Source organism: Ambystoma mexicanum, chromosome 7q (assembly GCF_040938575.1).
Source record: "Ambystoma mexicanum isolate Mex_15411 chromosome 7q, UKY_AmexF1_1, whole genome shotgun sequence".
Lineage (NCBI taxonomy): Eukaryota > Metazoa > Chordata > Amphibia > Caudata > Ambystomatidae > Ambystoma > Ambystoma mexicanum.
Genome location: NC_090941.1, coordinates 105742585 through 105757026, shown reverse-complemented (window position 1 = coordinate 105757026; position 14442 = coordinate 105742585).

Sequence of the window (14442 nt, the reverse complement as noted above, 5' to 3'; positions counted from 1 at the left end):
GCAGTGGGCCAGATGAGTTGGTGCAGGTGAGAGTTGGGTGCGAGACACTGACGTCTGCTGTCTCTTTGCTGCACCCTTGTAATATTTATTGGCCACTGTGACCTCCCAGTAGCACAGTAATAGCCTGGCTGTGACTTCTTCGGATTTCCATTTCAGGACAGGCAACATGTATATAGTTTTAGTAAAATATAGGTTAGACTATACAATGGTAGTGTGTAATATAGCATTGCATAGTATGGTATAGTTTACCATAGTTCATAATAGCATAATTTAGTTTAGTAAATAGTGTACTTTAGAATGTACAGTTAGCTTAGAGTTTTGAATTTAGGTGTTAGCTTTTAAAGTTGAATTTGTAGGGTTTAGATTTGGAAATTGAGTAAAAAGTACGTCAAAAGCTCTTGTGCTGATGCTGCAGGCCATGGTTTCAACATATTCGACCGCAGTTTTCAGGGTGCATTTCACACCTTTTCTCCCTTTAATATTGATTCTTTCCACATAGCCTTTCTAGCATGTGAGAGGAGCCACCTCCACCTCACAAGATTGTCTGCTCATAACTTGGCACCGCTGCCATACTAGACATACGCAATTCTCAGGGACAGTCACCGAGGGACAGCAGGTGTGGCCATGCGGATTTGAAAATCAACAGGGTAATTCATAGAATTCAGCGCACAAGTAGCGCACGCGGCTGGCGCACAGCGTGCGCGTGCGATAGTCTGCGCCAGCCGCGTGCGCCAAAACCGAATCCGGCGCACAGCGTATTTTAGGCTCCCAAACCAGCCGTGGCGCAGAGTATCGCAGCGACCCTGCAGCAGCGCCAGTAACGCCCCCAAGAACGCCCTCGCGCAAGGAAAAGCCATCAAAATCGCTAAATCATCGCAAAGGGCTGCGCTAACCCTGGACCAGTTTAAAGGGCTGTCAAACAAGGAACTCAAATCGGGTAACGTGCATATCAGGGGTACACGTGAAGTTATACACGCGATTAGCCAGGGTACGTGTATTACAGGGGTACGCGGGAAGTATAACACGCGATTAGCCAGGGTACGTGTATTACAGGGGTATGCGGTAAGTTTAACACGCGATTAGCAAGGGTACGTGTATTACAGGGGTGCATAGGAATTATCACACGCGATTTGGCTGGGTACGTGTATTACAGGGGTGCGTGGGAATCATCACACGCGATTTGGCTGGGTACGTGTATTACAGGGGTGCGTGGGAAGTCACACGCGATTAGGCTGGGTGGGTCCTCACAGGTGTTCCCTGTACACCCTCCACGGCCCCTGCAGGCAGCCTACAAAACAGGGGACTACCCTGCACACCTGCTCATGTCCCCCTGCACCCCCACCCCCCAGCAGTGCAGGGGCAGCCTCCACCAGGCCCCCACCCATGCCTCCCACCACCCCCAACCCCCAGCAGTGCAGGGGCAGCCTCCACCAGGCCCCCACCCATGCCTCCCACCACCCCCAACCCCCAGCAGTGCAGGGGCAGCCTCCACCAGGCCCCCACCCATGTCTCCCACCACCCCCACCCCCCCGCCACCAGGGGCAGCCTCCACCAGGCCCCCACCCATGCCTCCCACCACCCCCAACCCCCAGCAGTGCAGGGGCAGCCTCCACCAGGCCCCCACCCATGCCTCCCACCACCCCCAACCCCCAGCAGTGCAGGGGCAGCCTCCACCAGGCCCCCACCCATTTCTCCCACCACCCCCACCCCCCCGCCACCAGGGGCACCCTCCACCAGGCCCCCACCCATGTCTCCCACCACCCCCAACCCCCAGCAGTGCACGGGCAGCCTCCACCCGGCCCCCACCCATGTCTCCCACCCCCCCCACCCCCCCGCCACCAGGGGCAGCCTCCACCAGGCCCCCACCCATGCCTCCCACCACCCCCAACCCCCAGCAGTGCACGGGCAGCCTCCACCAGGCCCCCACCCATGTCTCCCACCACCCCCACCCCCCCGCCACCAGGGGCACCCTCCACCAGGCCCCCACCCATGTCTCCCACCACCCCCAACCCCCAGCAGTGCAGGGGCAGCCTCCGCCAGGCCCCCACCCATGTCTCCCACCACCCCCACCCCCCCCGCCACCAGGGGCAGCCTCCACCAGGCCCCCACCCATGCCTCCCACCACCCCCAACCCCCAGCAGTGCAGGGGCAGCCTCCACCAGGCCCCCACCCATGCCTCCCACCACCCCCAACCCCCAGCAGTGCAGGGGCAGCCTCCACCAGGCCCCCACCCATGTCTCCCACCACCCCCACCCCCCCGCCACCAGGGGCACTCTCCACCAGGCCCCCACCCATGTCTCCCACCACCCCTACCCCCCCCCGCCACCAGGGGCAGCCTCCACCAGGCCCCCACCCATGCCTCCCACCACCCCCAACCCCCAGCAGTGCAGGGGCAGCCTCCACCAGGCCCCCACCCATGTCTCCCACCACCCCCACCCCCCCGCCACCAGGGGCACTCTCCACCAGGCCCCCACCCATGTCTCCCACCACCCCCACCCCCCCCCGCCACCAGGGGCAGCCTCCACCAGGCCCCCACCCATGTCTCCCACCACCCCCACCCCCCCGCCACCAGGGGCAGCCTCCACCAGGCCCCCACCCATGCCTCCCACCACCCCCAACCCCCAGCAGTGCAGGGGCAGCCTCCACCAGGCCCCCACCCATGCCTCCCACCACCCCCAACCCCCAGCAGTGCAGGGGCAGCCTCCACCAGGCCCCCACCCATGTCTCCCACCACCCCCACCCCCCCGCCACCAGGGGCAGCCTCCACCAGGCCCCCACCCATGTCTCCCACCACCCCCACCAGTGCAGGGGCACCCTCCACCAGGCCCCCACCCATGTCTCCCAACACCCCCACCCACCAGCACTGTGGGGCACGTGGCCAGCAGGCAGTCAGGCAGCAGCAGATGGCAGGTGGGAGCGTGCTCAGGGCTCTGGGGGGCAGTAATTTGGCCTCCTAGCCAGGAGCGTGGTCTCTCGTGTGTGAACGCGTGGACAGCCTGATAGGGAGTGAAATCCCACACGTCAGCAAAGGCCCTTAGCGCGTAAACCCGTCAACAGCATATGCGCGCCTATAGTCACCTGCACGTGCAGGAAATTGTTGCGTGACACGTCCCAGTGTCAAAGCGTGTGATTGGTGAAAATGGATCTACACGTAGAAGTGACAAAGCGTGTGATTGGTGAAAATGGATCTACACGCAGAAGTGACAAAGCGTGTGATTGGTGAACGTACACGCCGCGTAAGTGTCGCTGAACGTGTGGGCCTGTATATAAGGTACATGTAGAACACCATTTCCTTGTACGTGCTTTTCGTGGAGAGCGAGTGGGTGAATTCTGTACTTCTTGTCGTTTCACACGCGATTTACTTCACGGCGTTTCCAGTTCGTATTCCCTGTTACCTCTGACAGCTTTTTCTCTTTTTTCTCTTTTACTGGTTTACCTGGGCCTGTTCCCTCAAACAGTGTCCCCTTCTACTGTTGTCCTGTCTTCTCAGACAGCGTACACATCTTCTTTTGGCGGGGGTTTAGCCAGCCAAACGCGCTCATTTTTCACGCTCTTTTACCTGGCAGACGGTGAGTCACGCACGTATCCAACTTCTGTGCTTGCCCCGTGTGTAGCCTACCCCTTCAGAGGTCATTCTAGGCTGCGTGTGACACGCATACGTTCATTCTTGTGTTACTGGGTGCCACAGCGTAGTGCAGGTTTTTCTTTCTGCACACGTGGTCTAGGAGGGGTTGCGTGCACGTCATCTCCCTTTTTTGGGCCTCCTGTGCGTTGCGTGACCCGTCATCTTTCCCCAGGGGTTACAATCAGCCGTGCTAGAGCACTAGGGTACAATTACCATCTGGTACCCAACCCCTTTGACCCCCAATTGCCCAGGACAATTGTCTACAGCCACTCCCATACGCACATTAATATCAGTGCCATGGCTGGGAGGCGAGGATTCCGTAAGGGTGGCAAAGGTGGAAGAGCCACAAGTGGTGGCCGTGGTGGATCCGGTAGGGGACGTGGTCGTAACTTGCAGGGTGAGCCTGTCCCCCCATGTGTGGAGGACCAGTCAAGGGCACCCATCATCCCCCCCCCCCTCCCCCCCTCCCGTTGAGGCTGAAGTGGCTGACACAATCCATGCTCAGCCCTTGTTGGACCAGCCCATTGTGGCACCAGACCTGGCTGACTCCATGGCTGACTTCCAGGTCAGCAGGGCTACGACACGTGCGCTGGTGCACGTTGATGCCATCATGCCACGTGGATCTGGGGCAGCAAGGTCATCTGCTGCACCAAGGAGGCAGGGCGGAGAGGCTGCAGGGGCAGCTGCGGCTCCATCCACCCCAGCCCTCACACACCCAGCCAGGACAGTGTCGGTCCTAGTCCATGCTGCTGACATTCCCCCTGACACCATCACACTAGAGCCAATGCCCGCACCAACTCCCATGCTGAGTGTGCAATCCCACACTCCTGATACAGAGTCCACCAGGGCTCCTGCCCCTAGTGTCCAGAGCGGCGCAGGACACTCAGGATCACCACCACCTTCCAAGCGGAAGAGGAAGAGTGCTCGTCCGGCACAGGCTGATGCCCCAGACACGGCTACACAGTCCGGCCCGTCCAGGAAGCCCAGCTTCACGGATGACGAACTGAATGCACTTGTCGAGTATGTGTCCGGACATGACAACGAGATGGTCATTGTTGCAGGATCCAAGACCACACCTGCACAACGCCAGGCACACTGGCAGACCGTTGCGGACATCGTAAGTGCCCTTGGAATCGTGAGGCGCACAGCCAATGATTGCTATAAGCGCTGGAATGACCTAAAGCGCAGGGCAAAGAGTAAGCTGGCCTCAAGTCATGCCGCAACTCTAGTGACTGGAGGTGGGTCTCCAGTAGTAGACATGGAACTCACTCCACATGAGTCAGTCGCTGGGACCTACGTCACGGAGGAACAGATCCAAGGCGTGGGAGATCTGGCTGATTACGAGGCATTGTCCGGTGAGTGCACATGCATGTGTGTGTCATCCATGTGCATGGTGTGTGTGTGAGGGCTTCTGTTCGGGTGCCAGGTGAGAGTGTGTGCGCCTGAGTCGTATGGGTCAGCCATGTGCTTCATGCAATCCTTCCTGCGCAGCTGCATTTGGCCATAGCAGTATCCCTTCTGCCAACAGTAGACATCTAGCACAACTGCACGCCAGTTGCCCTTGAAGTGTCACCTTGACACAACATATTTGCTTCTTTTTCACTGTTCATTCAGTCAGTTTGTTTGCATTCCACCACTTTCACTAGGCATGTCGCTGTCCACTAGTCACATGTCTGACATGGGTATGGTAAAGTGGAGTGACTTTGTTACCTGGATATCATTTGTACACACATGTCCCTGTGCAATTTGACCATTTCAGACTGGCAGCTCCAGGTGAAAAATCTGACCTGTTAGAATTAGAAAAGCTATTACATGCGGGAACTGGACTGAATGAATAGGTGCTGCCCTCCTCTCCATCTTCACTCAATAGCAATGGTACATGCCATCTGTGTGATGGCATGTGTGTTTCACCTGCCAATCACAGGCCAATGTGTGATGCCACTGCCAGGCAGCATGCAGAAAATTTGTTCATCTTCCATCTTGGTGTCATCAGTGTGTGCCATTTGCCTGCACTTCATACGCAGTGAGGGTGCATGCATGGGAGGGTTTTAGTCATGTGGGACATGTGTCAATCAAGTACTGGTTCTCTTGCTTCTCAGCCCTCAATGTGTGCCATGGTGCTAATGCCTGTTTCCATTTCTTTGTTTTCATGTCTTTGCAGGGGAAGACGCACCTGATACTGCTGGGGTTGTGGAGATGGTGCAGACCCAGGAGGTGTCCCAGGGCCGACCAACCACCAGTGAGGGACGTGGTGTGGTGGTGGGGGAGAACCCACAAGTGCTGCAGGTCGTGCTCTCAAGGGGTGTCTCTGGCTGCACCTCCCCCGAGCTGTACTCAGGTGTTGATTCGGATGAGACCTACGTGCCGTCGCAGGTGAGTGTTCCAGGGAGGGATTCTGTTCTGTCTCACCCACCTGCACCAGGGTCAGTACCCTCCATGGGGATGTCAGTGTTGGCAGCTACGCCTTCGGTGGTTACGGATGCAGGGTCACACTCCGCGACATCTGATCCTGTTCCTGGGCCAGCAGATCAGAGGGGGAATGCAGTCCTGCAGCCTCAGGCAGTGCCGGCACAGCAAGGCGCAGTTCGCCTTGCCCCAGACAGGTGTGGTGCCCGCCGACGTGGTGGCCGTACGCCACCCGGCAATACCGCATGGGAGCAATCCAATTACGGTATGGCTACCCAACAGGCTGCATCATCCGAGATGATGGCTCAGGCCATGGATAGGGTGGCCACTTCCATTGTCCCCCCAGAAAGGCTGATGGAGCGACTAGAGCAGGCAACCGACTCCATCTGCCAGTCACACAGTGAGGACATGTTGGGGTCCAACAGGGACAGGCGGGCGGCACTGGCGACTCTGCAGGAGGCCATCTCCATTGAGTCCCAGGGCCACAGGGAAGCCCTGAGGCAGGAGCTCCTTCACCTCAGGACGACTCTTGTTGAGCTTGAGGCTTCAACACACCAAAGGACAGAACAGCAGCTGGAGCGTCTCACCCGTACGCTCTCAGCTGAGATGCAGGCAACGAGGGCGGAGGTCCGGGCATCCCGTGAGTTGTTGCATGGGGACCTCCGCACACTCATCCTCCAGAACCAGACCTACCACACCCGCATGCTTGCAGCCATGGAGGAGCAGGCTAGGGCCTTGCGTGGGCTGCCTCCCATAGTGCAACCACCTCCGGATGCAGCTGCACAGGGTGATAATAGCGACAGCAGTGATACTCCCACAATAGGGTAGCCGTGTGGGCCATGAGCCCATGGAGGTGTTTTATCTTCCCAGGATCCACGCAGGTGGGTTCTGGTGTGCATCCTGTCCTCGGACCTCCTGGGTGGCCTCCCCAACCCCCCCGGGCCCATCAATGGCCATTTTTGATTGTTTCTTATTTTTATTTTTATTTTGATTTCTTTTATTCCCAATTTTTTTGGGACAATCTGTTGGCTTCGATCTGTTGGCTTCGATCTGTTGGCTTCGATCTGTTGGCTTCCGTGGTTCCTGTGGGCATACGCTGCATTGTGGCTGGGCACATGCAGGCTTGTAATGTATTTGGTTCAGATGCTTGGGTTTGAGTCACACACACCCCTCCTGCTTCCCGTTTCCATGGGCTTGCAAAGGGTGTGCCCAAGTGACAGTGAATTACACAGTGACGTTGGACTCCCATGAGCTGTGTGGCCAGTCTGTAGTCAATACTGTGTATACATTCATAGTGCATATTGCTGTTGTGTTGTACACTGCATGTTGCATTGATGTGTAACTCTTCTTCTGTGTCTACCTCCCAATTTGCAGGTCCCTTCCTCATGTCCACACAAGGACCTCTAGTCTGGAGATGGGGACCATGTTGGCAGCAGTGCACCTACAACTCTACATGGCGACAACACTGCACAGTTGGTAGTGGTGGGAGTGCAGGCATTTCCAGGTGGTGAGACTACTAATATGTAACATTTGTGATGTCATGTTAATGGTACTACGTGCTCAAGTATGTTGTTGGTCCGGCATTGCTGTGAGCATTTCAGGTGTTGCAGGTTTCTAATAGTGCCACTGTACATAGTGAGACTGATGTCATGTTGTGGGGATTACTTTGTTTACCTGCAATTAGCATGACATGGCACGGTGTGTCGTGTGGCGGTGCTGGGGTTGGGTTGGCTGACATGGCACTGTCCTCTTGTTGCATTTTGCAAGTGGGTATTCATTTTAGCTGCTTCAATGTGTAACTTCACAAAACTGCATTGGTGGTGTCTGTGTGGGTAGGGATGCACACATTGTGACACTTCCAGGTGAACAATCTCAGGCTGACATGGTATTCCCGGTTCATTCTCCAGACATTCAGGATCAGTGTCAGGTTGAGTCATCATTGATTGTCAGATGGAATGTGCCAGGGCAGTGTGCACTCCACAGGGGTGTGATTTCTATGTGAAGTAATTAGCCACTAGCTGTGTACGGGCTGCCTCCCCCCGTGCCCTTTCCCCTCCCATGCGCAGCGGCTGTGCATGTGGTTGGGGATGTGGGGCCACCACCATGTCCACGGCCAGGCCCCGGCGTGTTGCAACGTTGTGCAGGACACATGCTGCCACTATGATCCTGCACACTACTGGGGGAGCGTATAACAGCTGCCCGCCAGAACGGTCAAGGGAGCGAAAGCGTGACTTTAGCACTCCGAATGTGCGCTCCACTATGCCCCTGGTTGTAATGTGGGCTGTGTTATATCTTACCTGGGGTGGCGTGGTGGGGTTCCGAATTGGCGTCATCATGTGGGGGCTGAGAGGGTAGGCACTGTCCCCTGTGGAGGTGGTGATTGGTATCATTGGTGGGGTTGTGACCTTGCTCAGTATCCAACATGCATGCATGTGCAGTGGCATACATACTCACCAAGCAGCCATGTATCGCCATGCCGCCCAGCATCTATGTCCCGGCATAGGGTGGACATTCGGTAAATGAAGCTGTCGTGGGTGGACCCGGGATAGTTGGCATATACTGAGGTGATGATTCCCTTGGCATTACATACTACCTGCACGTTGATGGAATGCCAGTGCTTGCGGTTCCTATAGATGTGCTCTGATGCCCTGGGGGGACGTAGAGCCACATGGGTGCAGTCGATGGCACCTAGCACTTTGGGGAATCGTGCCACTCCGTAAAAATCCAGGGCGGCAGCATGCCTTTCTGCAGATGTTCTGGGCAGGTATATGTGCCTGCGGACTGATGGGCGTGCAGTCATGATGTTCAAGACCTGGTGTAGGCAGCGTGACTGGGTGGCCTGTGACACCCCACCCACTATGGCACTTGTCCGCTGAAATGATCCAGTGGCTAAGAAGTGCAGTACATTGAGGACCTTTTCCAGGGGGCTGAGTGCTTGGGAGCACAGGGTGGGTGATGTGAGGTCATCCTCCCACTCAGTCACCAGGTCCAGTATGATGTGTGGTGGAAACCTGTACCTCCCATACACCTGGTCATCAGGCATCCCGAAAAGGCTGGTTCTGGGTGTGAATATTCTGGCCCTGACTATCCTCCTCCTCCTCCTTTGGTAGCCCACTGCCACTGCTGCTAGGAACGGTATGTTCATCCTGGCGTCTGAGCTTGTTATTGTTAAAGTCCGCAATTTTATGCTTTGCGCGTGTTCTAGGCGAGCGTGTGACCCGCGCACCCCTGGAATCCAGTTCCCAGTCCAATAGCGTGTGGAAATTCACACGCACCACGGGATACAGCGTGTGACCCGCGCACCCCTGGAATCCTGTTCCCAGTCCAATAGCGTGTGGAAATTCACACGCACCACGGGATACAGCGTGTGACCCGCGCACCCCTGGAATCCAGTTCCCAGTCCAATAGCGTGTGGAAATTCACACGCACCACGGGATACAGCGTGTGACCCGCGCACCCCTGGAATCCAGTTCCCAGTCCAATAGCGTGTGGAAATTCACACGCACCACGGGATACAGCGTGTGACCCGCGCACCCCTGGAATCCAGTTCCCAGTCCAATAGCGTGTGGAAATTCACACGCACCACGGGATACAGCGTGTGACCCGCGCACCCCTGGAATCCAGTTCCCAGTCCAATAGCGTGTGGAAATTCAAACGCACCACGGGATACAGGTTCGCTGACGTACTTGCGTGTGTAAGTGGCCGCGCACCCATTAAATACACGTACATAGGCCAATCGCGTGTACGCGCACTTTTGTCCAATTACACGCAATGAAATACACGTACATAGGCCAATCACGCGATGACACTCTGACGTGCAGTATTTCCACGTGTGTTCCGTCATCACGTGCTGAGTGGGGAACGCCCGTGCGGGTCACGTCAGACGCGCTTACGCGCTGAGGGACTCTGGTCCAATAGAATCGCGTATGCGTGCTGACGCGCTTACACGCTAAGGGCCTTTCCTCGGATTTCACGCTGACGTGCAGGATTTTCACGTGCCAAATCACTCCGTATCAAGCTGGCCACCCGAAAACACACGGAACACCACGCTCCTGCCCAGAAGGCCGAGTTACTGCCCCCCAGTGCCCCGAGCAGCCTCCCACGTGCTATCTGCTGCTGCCTGCCTGCCTGCCTGCCTGCTGCCACCGTGCCCTGCCATTTGGTGCCTGCACATCAGCCATCTGCAGGGGTCCAGTTGCTGTGTCCACCCCTGCTGGAACTGAAGACTCCCAACTGGGATTACATCGCTCCACAGCCCAGCCCCAGGACCCAGTTGCCCACCCACACCTGCCTCTGGGGTTGCCATGTCGGGCACTTCCACATCTGGCACCAGTGGCAACCCCAGGCCAGAGGGGCAGAGGGGCACCAGCTTCACTGCCACCGAAGTTGGTGTCCTGGTGGAGCATGTCCTGGGGCAGTATGATGCCCTCTTTGGATCGTCCCGCGCCAGCAAGGAAGGACGGGAGAGGATCTGGGCCGACTGTGTGGTTGCCATCAACGCGGAGGGGGTGGCAACCCGCAACGTCCAAAAGATCAAGAAGCGCTGGGAGGACTTGAGGTCCAGGACCCTTGTGAAGGCCCGGCGCCTCGTGGAGGGGGGCCGGGGCCGCATGAGTTCCATCCAGAAGAGGGTCCTGGAACGCGTACGCCCAGCGCTCCACGCCCAGGTCCTTGAGAGGGAGGCCCGTCTGGAGTTGAGCGGTATGTGTCCAAGCATTACTGTGTGAGACAGGGCATGTTGCGGTGTGCTGGTTCTATGATACTTGCCTGTATGTGTGCCATGGGCCATGTATGCATGTATGTGTGCAGGGACATCATGGTAATGCATGTGCGACCAGTGATGTGTGACCCACATGGTTGTTGCATGTGTTGAAATGCGGCATGGGGAGCCCTATGCAGATTTTGGACATGAGAGCATGCCAGTCTCTGTACCTGGACATGGATGGGGGTGAAGGATGGGTGCTGATGCCAGGTACATATATGGTAGCCATGTCTGTGTGCCTGACCTGCATGTCTGTGACTTGTGCATGCCATGGATGCATGACACATGTGTGTGACAATGCACAGATTCAGTGACGCACCCAACTTACCCTTGTTTCGCCTGTGTTCGGTGTGTTTGGGGCCAGATGGATGTGACTGAGGTGAAGTGTGTGCATGTGATATGCATGAGCCATGATGCATGTGAGTTACATATCATTGAATGTTTCTAGAGTCCATTGGACATGCATGGAAATGTCCATGGCATGCACCATGCCTGTTACTGTGTGTGTTTTGCCTGGACTGACCCATGTGTTGTGGAGGGACATGATGGAAGTGTACTTTGACAGTGGTGCTCATCTGCTATTGCTTCCTGTCTAGGGGACCGTTGTACAGTAGCCTGATGCTTGTGTCCTTTGTCTCCCTCTACGCAGCGGCTAGTGAAGAAGAGGGCGGAGACGGCGCTGTGGAGCAAGGCGGCGGGGATGCCCCCACGGCTGCAGCGGAAGGGGTGGGTGAGCCCCCACAGGGGCCTGCTACGGCGGGAGACGGTGAGGAGCCATCCAGGTTGGTGGTTTGCACAGAGGAGAAGGAGGCCGACACTGGTGCACACATGGGGCCTGGTGGGAGCATCCCTGCTGGTGCAAGTGGTGCAGTCCAGGGGCAGGAGGCAGCACAGGTCACCGTGGCGGGGCCTGTGCATGTCACTGTCCCTGACCCTGTGAGTGCACCACCATGCACCAGCAGGGATGCCCCGTCCCAGGCCCGTCCGCAGGTAGAGGGGATGTCCATGTCACCTGACTCCCCTCCACCTGCGGACGTGGTAACCCCTGGCCGCGTGGAGAAGGTCCTGATTGGGGTCGCGATGCGCACGGCTGTGATTTGTGATGACGTGTGTGCTTCCCGGGAGGAGCACTCACGTCATCACGAAGTGCACCGTGCCGACGTGGCCCAATTGGGATCGGCCATGTTCGGGGGTTTCCTGCATGTGTTGGCCAATCTGACGGCCCTCTCCTCCTCTGTGCAGGCTATCCACCGGTCGTTCTCCTTGCCGTCTTCCGGCCCAGATGCCACCAGGGCCCCCTGTGGACCTGCCCCGACCAATGCAGCCAGCTCGGTGGGGATCCCATCCCTGCCACAGTTGGGAGTCGGAGGTCCAGCAGGGGTGGACAACACAGCAAGTGGACCCCAGCAGATGGAAGATGTGACGGCATCATCGGGCAGGGCACGTGCACGACGGCGTCGGTGGTTTCCATCAGCCTGGATGCCGTCGTGCTGGCAGAGGCAGTGGCGTCGGAGGCAGCAGCGGGCTCGACGTGGGAGGCATCATGGCTCGGGGCCATCAAGATCCGAGGGGCAGGCATCGGCCGGAGGGCAGGGCAACCCTGGGATGGTGGTGTGTTCCGTGTGGGAGGAGTTTGGCCAGCGGATAGGTGCGGAGCGGCAGCGGGCGGAAGAGGAGCGGCTCGCCATGGTCAGGGCGGAGTTCTCCATGCGTCGGGCATTGAGGCGGGCTGAGTGCCTCGAGGAAGCTCGCAGGGAGTTTGAGGTGGACATGGGGTTGTCCCTGCGAGACCTCGGGGCCAGGACAGAGTCCCGCCTCCAGGACATCGACATGGAGTTCGATGATGCCCTGGCCAGCAACATCACCAAGTGAGCCGCAGGACTTGCCCGCTGCCTTTGTATATAGTTATTTAGTTAGTTAGTGCTAGGTTTCCTTTATTTATTTTTATTATTTTGGACCGCTCGGACAATGGCCACTTTTTTGTACATATATTTTTCATTAGTTAGTGGTAGGTTTCATTTTTGGTGTTGGGCTCATGGACCCTGGAACATTCCTGTATATAGTTTGTTTTTTTGGGAGATACATTTTTTTAATTTCTTATTGTTTTCACCATGACGTAATGGTTTTTCATTAATTTCCTATTACATGATATTGCTTTGGACAAATTCATTTTAATTTTTTTTTCCTTTGTTTTTTTGTTTATCACTTTTGTTCTCGGACATGGACCATTTATTTACTTAGCCACATCGTTGTATGTTTGAAAATTTCACTTATTTTTGGTATTTAATACATTTTTTATATTTTCTTACACTTGTGTTATTTTCTCATTGGTTTGTTACATGTCATGATATGGGTTTTGACATTCACTTGCACCCATTGTGTATGTGTGTGTGACGGACATGTGTTCTTTTGCATACTTGGCATTGGGGTTGTGTCATGTGATTGCATTCACTATGTGGGTGGATGCAATCCTTGCCTGGGTGTTTGTGCTGGGTATGCTGGCCATTACTGCCATGATTGTGTATCGTCAGGACCTGGGGCCAGGGGGACATGTGTGGGGGCCTGCTGGCAGGTTCCCCACAGTGCTGGGGGGTGGGGGTGGTGGGAGACATGAGTGGGGGCCTGGTGGAGGGTGCCCCTGGTGGCGGGGGGGTGGGGGTGGTGGGAGGCATGGGTGGGGGCCTGGTGGAGGGTGCCCCTGGTGACTGGGGGGGTGGGGGTGGTGGGAGACATGAGTGTGGGCCTGGTGGAGGCTGCCCCTGCACTGCTGGGGGGTGGGGGTGGTGGGAGACATGAGTGGGGGCCGGGTGGAGGGTGCCCCTGGTGACTGGGGGGGTGGGGGTGGTGGGTGACATGAGTGGGGGCCTGGTGGAGGGTGCCCCTGGTGGCGGGGGGGTGGGGGTGGTGGGAGGCATGGGTGGGGGCCTGGTGGAGCCTGCCCCTGCACTGCTGGGGGGTGGGGGTGGTGGGAGACATGAGTGGGGGCCTGGTGGAGGGTGCCCCTGGTGGCGGGGGGGTGGGGGTGGTGGGAGGCATGGGTGGGGGCCTGGTGGAGGGTGCCCCTGGTGACTGGGGGGGTGGGGGTGGTGGGAGACATGAGTGTGGGCCTGGTGGAGGCTGCCCCTGCACTGCTGGGGGGTGGGGGTGGTGGGAGACATGAGTGGGGGCCTGGTGGAGGGTGCCCCTGGTGACTGGGGGGGTGGGGGTGGTGGGTGACATGAGTGGGGGCCTGGTGGAGAGTGCCCCTAGATGGTGGGGGGTGGGGGTGGTGGGAGGCATGGGTGGGGGCCTGGTGGAGGGTGCCCCTGGTGGCGGGGGGGTGGGGGTGGTGGGAGGCATGGGTGGGGGCCTGGTGGAGCCTGCCCCTGCATTGCTGGGGGGTGGGGGTGGTGGGTGACATGAGTGGGGGCCTGGTGGAGGGTGCCCGTGGTGCCGGGGGGGTGGGGGTGGTGGGAGGCATGGGTGGGGGCCTGGTGGAGCCTGCCCCTGCACTGCTGGGGGGTGGGGGTGGTGGGAGACATGAGTGGGGGCCTGGTGGAGGGTGCCCCTGGTGGCGGGGGGGTGGGGGTGGTGGGAGGCATGGGTGGGGGCCTGGTGGAGGGTGCCCCTGGTGACTGGGGGGGTGGGGGTGGTGGGAGACATGAGTGTG